We start from the raw sequence: 10,098 nt of genomic DNA, 5'->3' as shown, positions 1-10,098 counted from the left end.
CCCTTGTCTCACTAAAACACCATTGGGTATGACTCCAGATTTACACTGGTGTAAGTAAGATTAAAATACAGCTCCTACTTCATTGTTATTAATATTTCAAATTATAAGAGCAGCGATCTTTCTGTTTAATCAGGAGATAGCAGATCTTGTTATGAAATCATGGATGTATTAATAACTATTATAAGCAACAAGGGCATGATCCTGTGAGTTTTTGAATGTGTTCAATCCCATATTACTTAAAATGAAAATCATTAAAAAGAGAGGTGAGTAAAAGACAATATCATAAGGTCTTTCTGCAATTTTTGTTGTGGAAACCAATCTTTTATTTAAAATAAAAAAGACATTTCTTGCAGTCTTTCCTATGGAGAAGAAATTGTAGCATGTAAATGGATGAGTTGATGCTCTGGTAAACCTGGCATGCAGAAAACTGTCTATTACAGAAAAGAGCAGTACTGAGAACTCCCTCAATGTGCTGTTAAAGATGACCTGCAAAGGAAATAAAAGAATTAGACTTGTGTCCTTATTTACTTCTTTGTGGTGCATAAAGATGGACTGAAAGGGCCATCTACTTTCTTTTCAAAATTAAAAAGCCTTTTTCCCTGCTTACTTTTACATTAGAAATTGAAGTCTTGTTTATGCTGGATGACTCTCTGATGACTGGAGAACTAGTGAAATGGTGAAAGATTCAACTAAAGTGGGACAGCTCATGTATGAGGCCCTAAAAAGCCCTCCCCTAAATCCCAGATCAGACTTGACATTCCAGATATTTCTGAGAAAAATAAAAACAGACTTATTTTATTTTTAAAAAATCTTATATGTCTTCTGAACTGGGTGGTCTTCCCCTTTAAGGGCCAGAAACCTGGGGCCAGCTATCTTTAGTCAATGATCAGACCCAGCTGGGAAGGGATCAAGTGATTATAAAAGCCAGCAAGTGGCCTCAGTCAAGGAGGAGTTGTAGGAGGGAGATGGGTTTCTGTAGTAGGCAAGGGATGGAAGGGTGAGGACGTGCATGTCCTCTTTTCAGCATTGAGAGACACTAGGGGAAAAGCCTCTGGATAGAATTGCTTTGTTTTGCCTAAAGTTTTATGTTCAAAAAATAAAACTCTGCCTTGGAGGAGGGGTCGTTGCTTAATTTGTGCCAAGGCTAGGTTTGGCTGTTCAGAGCCCCAGCCCCCCTGGGTTTGCTGCATCAGTTATGGGGGGTGGGGGTGGAAAAGAATCTGGGAGCTGTTATACATGCCACACTGACATTTTTCAAAATAAATTGTTTGCAGGTCACCTGTAACTCCATACTCTAGTTGGGCCTATGAGTAAGCTGGTATTATTAATAATACTGTGAAAGTGGTGTATTTTATGCATCTGTGACTGTCATTTTATGGTGGGGGGGGTTGCTTTTAAATGGCTCACTTAAGAAGCATTTTCATAAACCTGACTGCTGTTTGATTTTACTGCTTTGAGCACAGCTTCTCTTCTGCTAGATGTTGGTACAACTACTGCTGTTTGCAAGTGCAAAAAAGGCATTTCATTGGAAGATTACCACTTGTTCTCAGGCAAAGCCCAGTGACAAGAAATGGGTGGCATACCAGACTCTGAAGGTCAAGACTCATGACCAGTTGAAGAAAAACATTTTACTTATATTAATTCAAAATGGAGCATAAAAGCTTGATAACACTTCATCTGAATAAGTTCCCTTTTCTTGATTCCTGTGACTTAAACCACACCAGGGTTTTTTTGTGTGTGTCTTTGTTTTTAAAGCCTAGCATCATTGTAATCATAGAACAAAAAGTTTTTCCTCTTTGCCACTTAATTGTAACTTAGCTGGAAAGAAAACTGAAACATTAATATTCAAGGCAGCAAACTCAGCTTTCAGTTAGGAGCTTCTTGCTGTGGCCTTTTGTTGCGGTAGTTACTTTAGGCCCAATTCTACTCTGTCACACTGATGTGAATTTGGGGCACCTCCACTGAAGTTAATGGAGTTATCTCAGTGTTAAACTGGTGCAAGATCAGAATTGGACCCTGATTCTAGAAAAATGAGTATTTGCTCTTAATACATTTTTTTCCATTTCCATATTTCATCCATAATGGGGTCTTTATGCCAGACAAAAAGCACCAATGAAAGGATTTAAGGGAAACATCTCCAGAAGTGTGGCTTCCTAAGAAGTCCTATGTACCTCAGCTCTCTGAAGTGGCAGATCAAGAAATGTCCAATAAAAATGATAAATAAGATATTACAAGGCTCAGCTCTTAAGCCAGCACTCAGAAAAACTCAGCACTTAAAGATAAATCAATGTTTTCTGTCACTTCTATCTTTGGATGTAATAATGCATTATGTTTAAGAATCCCAGTGAGAGATTTAGAGCTTTCCCCATGAGAAAGGGTGCTAACATGTACACCTGTCCAGAGTTACTCTATTCAGGTTAATGGATTATTTTGGATTTACACCAACATAACAGCAGAGTTTAACACTGTCACTTCTGCTACATTCCCCACTTGCTTGATCTCATTATCCTGATGATAAAGAGTAGTGTGAATTATTCTGAATTAGATGCAACTCTAGTTTATTTTAACTTCTCTGTTAAATGTGTAAGATTATGTTTGAGTGATTTGTGCATGGTGACATGTTTTATATTTATGGAAGGATGGTAACATCCTTTAAAGAGAATCTTGACAGTTGCACAGAAGTGCTCCCCCAAGTATTATGTGAAGAAAGATGGATTAACTGCTCTTCTAATCACTTATTTCATTTCAAACTTGTATAAGGGGGTATTTGGGCTCTTCAGTATAAGAGTTCTGTGGGGAAAAAGGGAAACATTGTGGCCCCATTTTATCAAGGGCAGTGGAGCTGCACCTGCCTCCACTATGGGTGAATTTGACCCTATGATTCTCCTGCAGTTAGCTGAATTCCGTATCTCCATAAACACATCTGCACTACAATTACAGCCTCGAAAGGGGAACCTCAGTACAATATTGTTCCAGTGTGTAGTGCACCCCAGAGCTTAACTATACACCTGAACCAGGTTAGATTTGGTTGTCTAAACTTCTAACAGGAACACTACCAATACACAGTTAAATCAGATGTACACTGCAAAACGGATCCCTGATGTAAGTGGGTCAACAGTACTGTAGCTGAGTCCTCAGCCATGGTTATTAATATTATAGAGCCCAGTTCAAAGCCTACTGAAGTCAACAGGAGTCCTGCCATTCACTTCAATGGGCTTTGACTCACCCACAGAATGTATTGGGAAGCAGGGGGGCTGGCTGGCTGGCTAGGAGCTGGACTGGTTTTTAGGAGACATGCGTTCTGTTCTCAGCTGTTCTGCTGACTTGCTGTTTGACCTTTGGCAAGTCTTTTCATCGCTCTGTCTTGGTTTCCCCAATTATGAAATGGCTTTTGATTTACTCCTCTTTGTAAAGTGCTTTGCGATCTACAAAGGATAACTGCCCAATATTATTAGATCATAGAAATGTAGGACTGGAAGGGACCTCAATAGGGCATCTTGTCCAATCCTCTGCACTGAGGCAGGACTAAGTATTATATAGAGGGGACACTTTATTTTGAATACAAACACATCTTGTGTGTATTACCAATATATTTTTATCTGGAAATATCTTGCATGCTTTAACATAGTTCAGATTACATTTAGACTGGACTGAGGGTAATTTGACGCTAGGAAAAATACTGAGTCCTAGCATCTGGTGCAGAGGCTAGAAAATTTATTTTAATCAAGCCATTGTATAAGCACATGTGCTTTTCCTACACAATACTGATCCTGTGCCCATGAAGCCAATGGGAATTTTGCCATACTTCAAGGGGAGCATTGCTCCTTCATACAAAAAGACCCTAGGAAAAAGCACCTCTTGCTACTGTATGTAGAGTGCTTCTGTTTTGTTTGTTTGTTTGTTTGCTACGAGATCACAAAGCAAAATTAGATGGCTCCCAAATATATATTGTGGCTGTGCCTATAGCCAAAACGTTTACAGAGCTAAGGCCAGGTCAAATATATTCTGCAGTGTGCCTGTCCTTAGTTCCGCTTTTCAGACCGATCCCCCGTCCTGACAGTGTGTACAGTTAGATGACCCATAGCAGTAGTGGTATAACAGAGAACCTAAGATGCCACACCCCCTGGCTTAAAGTGGTTTCCATTATATGCAGGGTTTACAGTTCGGTTCATGGCTCTCAGCTCCCCCACTATAAAAATTGTTCCAGCGCCCCTGGATGTGGTGTTGTGCAGGACTGTTCGTTGTTAAATACTGAGCTCTTCTATTATGCCTTCTTCACTGGGCTAGATTATGGCACTAGCCACAGCGCGCAGAATGTGGCAGTGAGGCACAATACAGTCTTCAGCTACTCAACACACAGGGGAATGTGTAAGCTGCACTGTCCTTTCAGATGGTGCCTCTTGCTCCCCAAAGCACACCCAAACATGACCATCTCTACTGTCCAGGATGAAGCAGATGCAAGGTGTACTCATAGGAACAATTTGTGCTCATTGGCTGCACTGAGGGAGCTGTCTCTCTGGTTTCCCCAGGGCAGGGACTGCATTTGTCCCTGGCTCACCAGCAGGGTGTGCAAAGCAAGGTGGGAATAATGCTCCTTATGTTCTCCCCCACCACTAGTGCCCCCCAGCCCGTAAGCACTTGCACTAAATTTAGGGACAGGCTAGTTCATAGTGTCTTCTGTCAGACACTCTCAGTCTGTCTCACGTTCATTGAAGCTTTACAATATTCAGGTATCATAGTGGACAAGAAACTTAATATGAGCTCCCAATACAATGCTGTGGCAGACAGTACTACTGTGATCCTTGGATGTATAAACAAGTGAGTAAGAATAGGGAGTGATTTTCTCCCTATGGGTACAGCATTGGTGAGACTGATACTGAAATGCTTCATCCACTTCTGATGTCCACATTTTAGAAAGGATGTTGAAAAATTGACGAGGGTGTAGAAAAGAGCCACACAAATTATTTGAGGGCTGGAGAAAATGCCTTTTAGCGAGAGAATTAAAGAGTTTGTTCCAATTGCTTAGCTTATCAAACAAAACAAAAAACAAAACTGAGCAGTGACTTGATTACAATGTAAAAGGACCTTCACAGACAGAAAATAGCAGGTATTAAAGGGGTCTCTTATCCAGCGGAGAAAGACAGAACAAGAACCTGTGTCTGGAAGCTGAAGCCAGACATAGACACAAATTCCTAATTGTGAGGGTGAGTAACCATTGGAACAAAACTGCCAAAGGAAGAGGTAGAGTCTCCATTTCTTGGTGTCTTCACATCAAGATTGGAGGCTTTTCTGGAAGATATGCTATAGTCAAATACAAGTTATTGGACTTAGTACAGGGGCAGCTAAGTAAAATTTAATTACTCTTGATATACAGGTCAGACTAGGTGACCTAATGTTCCCTTCTGGCCTTAAACTCTATGAGTATGGCTACACAGCAAAAAATCAAACAAACCACGGCTGAGAGTCTCAGAGCCTGAGTCAACTAAATATTTTTAGGCCCATACTGTGAGACTGAGTTAGGTGACCTACACTCTGGGAGATTTGCTGCTGTGGGTTTTTGTGTGTGTGTTTGCGTGTTTTTTTGCAGTGTAGCTATACCCTCTGAATCTATAAATCCCAATGGGGTAGGTAAATATTATCCTCATGTCACAGATTGGAAAACTAAAGCACAGAGGGTTAGATTCAGATCAGACATAACCAGGTGCAACTCCAGTAGAATCACACTTACTTATGTCAATGTTCTGAATTAGGCCCTGAGAGGTTACAGGCCTAACCCAACTTCTACTGCAGTCAAAAGGTGTCTTTCCATTGTCTTCAATGGTGCCAGATTGGGCCCTAAGTGGACTTGCCCTGATCCTTCAATGTATGCTATGCAAGCAAACCGGACTTGCATGGTACCCCACTGAAGTCAAGAGGGACTAATTGTAACCTGTTGCCGGGTTGCGTCAGTGCTAGGATTAGAATCCAGTTTACATTCTGTCACCACAAATCCGCACTCCCTCCCTGTGTTATTTTTTCAAATGACTTTACGGTTGCATGTAAAATACATTGGCACAAGACAGTAAGTCTTATTATGTAAGCACAGGGCCAAATTCTATCCCCTTTGAAGTCAGTGGGAACAGAAAGGGACCCTATTGTCACTATATTCTAACTTTCTGATTATGGTCTTGAGATAGCTAGTTTTAAATATTCTGATAAACATATCAAACAACAAAATAACAACAAACACAACCATGGTATTAGGTATCCTTTGATCCTTCTCTTTCCCTTATCAAAGAAATATTTAAAACTTTTCAAAACTTTATTTTATGCACTAGAAAATAAAGACCTATATGTTTAGGATTTTTTAAGAGTTTTATTTGTGTAACTCAATTTAATGTATTTGTGTATAGCAACTTGAATACATAAGTATTTCCAGTAACACTCTGTAGAATTGGATATAGCAATTTACAACAGCTAGCCAGACCAAATGCTGCATGAAAATGAACTGAAGTGAAAGAATATAAAACTCATAAAGAAGTGCTAACAGGATTGCTTTTAATTGTATTGTTGTAGACTAACATTGGAGGGTGGGAGATGGTAGAATAAAAACAAGCCTTTTTTTCTTTGGTGGTGTTGGTGAAAAGGACGAAAAATTCGTACCTAAGATCTAATAGATTACAGAGTAGTTTCTCAAGTGAAATGGTGGAAACCACATACTTGGGGCAATTACAATGAGACTGGGCAAAACAATGGATAATACAGAACTATATTTCAATATCCTGTGTTGGTCCCTGAGTCATGTACTAAATGACCTTGTTTTTTGTGTTTTAAGATTTTTTGCAACAAACTCCTGATCCCATTTATTTTCTCCTACCGGTAAGGGTATTGATCAGTGATGGGCATACCTCAAAGGCCTCAACTGCTCATTTGAATGTTAAAATTAACTTGAATCATAACCTCCACATTTAGAAAGAGGAATTTTTCAACTTTCTGGGGTCAGTGGGAATTATGTGGCTCTCTTTGAAAATGTCAGGTAAGTATCTTCTGGTCCACTTGCTAGATGACAGGAAGTGTAGTCCAGCCACGTTAACTGGTATATAAGAGAATCTAAAAGAGAAAGCAAAAGAAAAGTCAGTTCATCAGTTTACTGTACCATAATTTAAGTTTGATTATTATGTGATATTTATATAAGAATGTAAATTTTAAAGGCCAGATTATCAGCTGGTGTAAAAGAGAGTAGCCCCATTAATTTCAATGGAGTGATGCCCATTTACATCAGAAGAGGATCTGTTCCAAGTGTTATAGAGATGCTCAACACATTGCACTTGTGCTTAATAGTTTATGAAGCTATCTCTGTAAATAGAAAAAAATATATAAATAAACTAAAACATACCCTTACTATATACTTTGTAGGTGAGGCATCTCCAGGTATCCATAACCTCCTTACTGCTTCCCCCAAATTAAGCTGAGGATTTGAATCATGGCCCATTTCCATTTGCTTATTGCTTCTCACCACTCAAATATGTGAGGGTGACACTTTAATTTGTTTGGAAGAGGAGACAAGATGCTTCTTTTGAAGCCAATGCTAATGCCACTAGTGGATAGCAGACAGGTGATATTCTCAAAATGGCCATCAAACTTTGGCCAAGGCTCCAAAGAAACCATGCTAGCATCTTTCTAGAATACAGTTCTGAAACAATCCTTCCTAGAAAGTTGCTCACACTGGTTCCTGAGATGGTACAGCCAAATCCTAACCATGCTATAAAACTGGTGTACAAATGATGCTTTCTGCAGTATTGTATATGCATGTTCTATACAATAACATGGTTTCTGAAAAAGTTTCACAACACAGTGAAGTCCTGCCTGTATGAGACAAAAAAACCATGATAGTACCTTTCTAGCAAGACCTGCATTTATGCACAGTTTTCTAAAGAGGTGCCTCATCCTGCAAGATGCTGAGTGGTCTCACCACCTATTAAATTCAGTAGGGGCTGAGGATGCTCTGCACAGCAGAGAAAAGGCCTTTGAGATCTAACATGTGATCTTTGTTGTTATGATCTGCTTTGCACTGGCTGCAGGATAATATGGCTTGTGGTTTCTTCCAAGTATAGATTTCCTGGCTTACTATATTTAACTATTTAATAAAATGGTACAGAAGCACAATATAGAAGCAAATTAAACAGTTCAATACCTCAGTGACTGGACAGTGGTTTTGGCAAGACTACCTTTGTGCCACAAGGAAACATATGCAACAAAACACATCTTGTAACAAAAGAGTATGTTTACACTGCAGTGTAAACCCAGGATTTGAGCTCAGGCTCAATCCTAACCCCCCTTCCATCTACATGCAAAATATCCCAATTCAGGGCTTGGCTCCCAGCACCCCACAGGGGTGGAAGATCTGAGCCTGAGTCAAGGTGGGACTCAAGGTTCAAGCCCTATTGCTTTGAAGTGTAGACACAGCCCCACTGGACTCATTCTCTGGGAGTGCAGCAAAAGTATCCCACAATCTTATGGGTCAACTTTTTGTCCTTTGGACAGTCAAGATTTCCCACATTGCTCCATGAACAAAGGGCTAGAGCAGTCACAGTTTGGGAGGGCACTAGGAAGTCTGGGATATGGGTGGTTGGACTCAGGCCCGCATAATGTAGTGTAGACCTAGAGCCCCGGGTTGGGACCTAGAGTTCAACAATTCATAACCTAGAGTTACAAATGAGTGTAGATGCTCAAGGCCTAGGTTAACAAGCTCAGAGGCTGCTAACTTGAGTTCTACTAACCCAGGGCTTACACTACAGCGTAGAGATATACCCAAAAGGACCCAATGCTACTTCCACTGACATCAGTGGAAGCAGGATTAGGCCTTTATTGCCTCATGCTCTTGATGTACAGCCTGTCAAAGGATGCTGGCAAAGCGAAGAGTACAAAAACTATAAGCAGCTATACAATTATGGCTTTTATCTATTGATCCATTGTTTCTAAGACTAATGTACTTAAGAAAATTAAATGACTGAGAGGCTAAGGCCAACATTTTCAAAGTTAATTTTAGGTGTCACACATGAGACATCTTAAGCCTCATTTTGAGGGATGTTGAACACCCACAACTCCTTTTGAAGTCAGTAAGAGCTAGACATACTCTAAAAATCAGGCCCTAGGTGCCTCAAGTTGGGCATCCAAAAATTAAAGTTAGTAGATATTTTTGGAACTTTGGGCTTGAGTGATTTGCCTAAAGTCACTATAGAAGACCAAAGCAAACAAAAGGGCGACACCCATGGAGTCTTTACCCCAACAAAACTTCCTTTGCCAGAGCTTTCTTCACCAGTCAGCATAGCAACTCCCCACAATGGTTTACCATACAATCTTATCCCAAATCAAAATGAGACGAGTGCCTGTAAATAAACAAGCCATAAAGAAACAAAAATGAACTGAAAGTATGTGAACATGTTGTCAAGGTTCCCTCCCCACTCTGAACTTTAGGGTACAGACATGGGGACCCGCATGAAGACCCCCTAAGCTTATTTCTACCAGCTTAGGTTAAAAACTCCCCAAGGCACAAATTCTTTCTTATACCTTGGATTAAGTAACACTGCCACCACCAAGTGATTTAAACAAACATTTAGGGAGGGCCACTTGGAGTCCTACCTTCCCCAAATATCCCCCAAAGCCCTTACACCCCTTTTCCTGGGCAGGCTTGAGAATAATCCCCTCACCAATTGGTACAAGTGAACACAGACCCAAACCCTTGGATCTTAAAATGATGAAAAATCAATAAGGTTCTTAAAAGAATAATTTTAATTAAAGAAAAGGTAAAATAATTACCTTTGTAAAATCGGGATGGTAAGTAATTTACAGAATAAAAAAAGACTTAAGAACATAGAGGATCTCCCCTCTAGGCAAAACCTTAAAGTACAAATCCAGGATAAACCTCCCTCCTCCTACAAAGGAAATCACAAGCCAAAATAAAAGTAAGTTCACGCATTCCTTCGCTAGTACTTACTAATACTAATGGAGTTAGATTGCTTGCTTTCTTGATCTGTCTCCGGCAAGCACACAGAACAGACAAAACAAAGCCTTTTCCCCCTCCCCAGATTTGAAAGTATCTTGTCCCCTTATTGGTCC

The 10,098-nt window shown here is 40.1% G+C and overlaps 1 long non-coding RNA gene across 1 annotated transcript in view; it reads right to left on the bottom strand.

Annotated features, from left to right (window-relative positions):
• Positions 1-8,428, bottom strand: part of LOC115271187 — a 21,888-nt gene extending 13,460 nt beyond the window's left edge. The window contains exons 1-2 of the long non-coding RNA XR_003899796.1: positions 8,227-8,428; positions 3,570-3,571 (exon numbers count right to left, since the gene is read on the bottom strand). This is a non-coding gene — a long non-coding RNA (uncharacterized LOC115271187). The remainder of the gene's footprint in view (positions 1-3,569; positions 3,572-8,226) is intronic.
• Positions 8,429-10,098: the final 1,670 nt, after the last annotated feature.

Source organism: Terrapene carolina, unplaced genomic scaffold (assembly GCF_002925995.2).
Source record: "Terrapene carolina triunguis isolate 2854851 unplaced genomic scaffold, T_m_triunguis-2.0 Scaffold88, whole genome shotgun sequence".
Classification (NCBI taxonomy): domain Eukaryota; kingdom Metazoa; phylum Chordata; order Testudines; family Emydidae; genus Terrapene; species Terrapene triunguis.
Note: the sequence above shows the minus strand (reverse complement) of the source record. Positions and strands in the feature narration are given on the sequence as shown.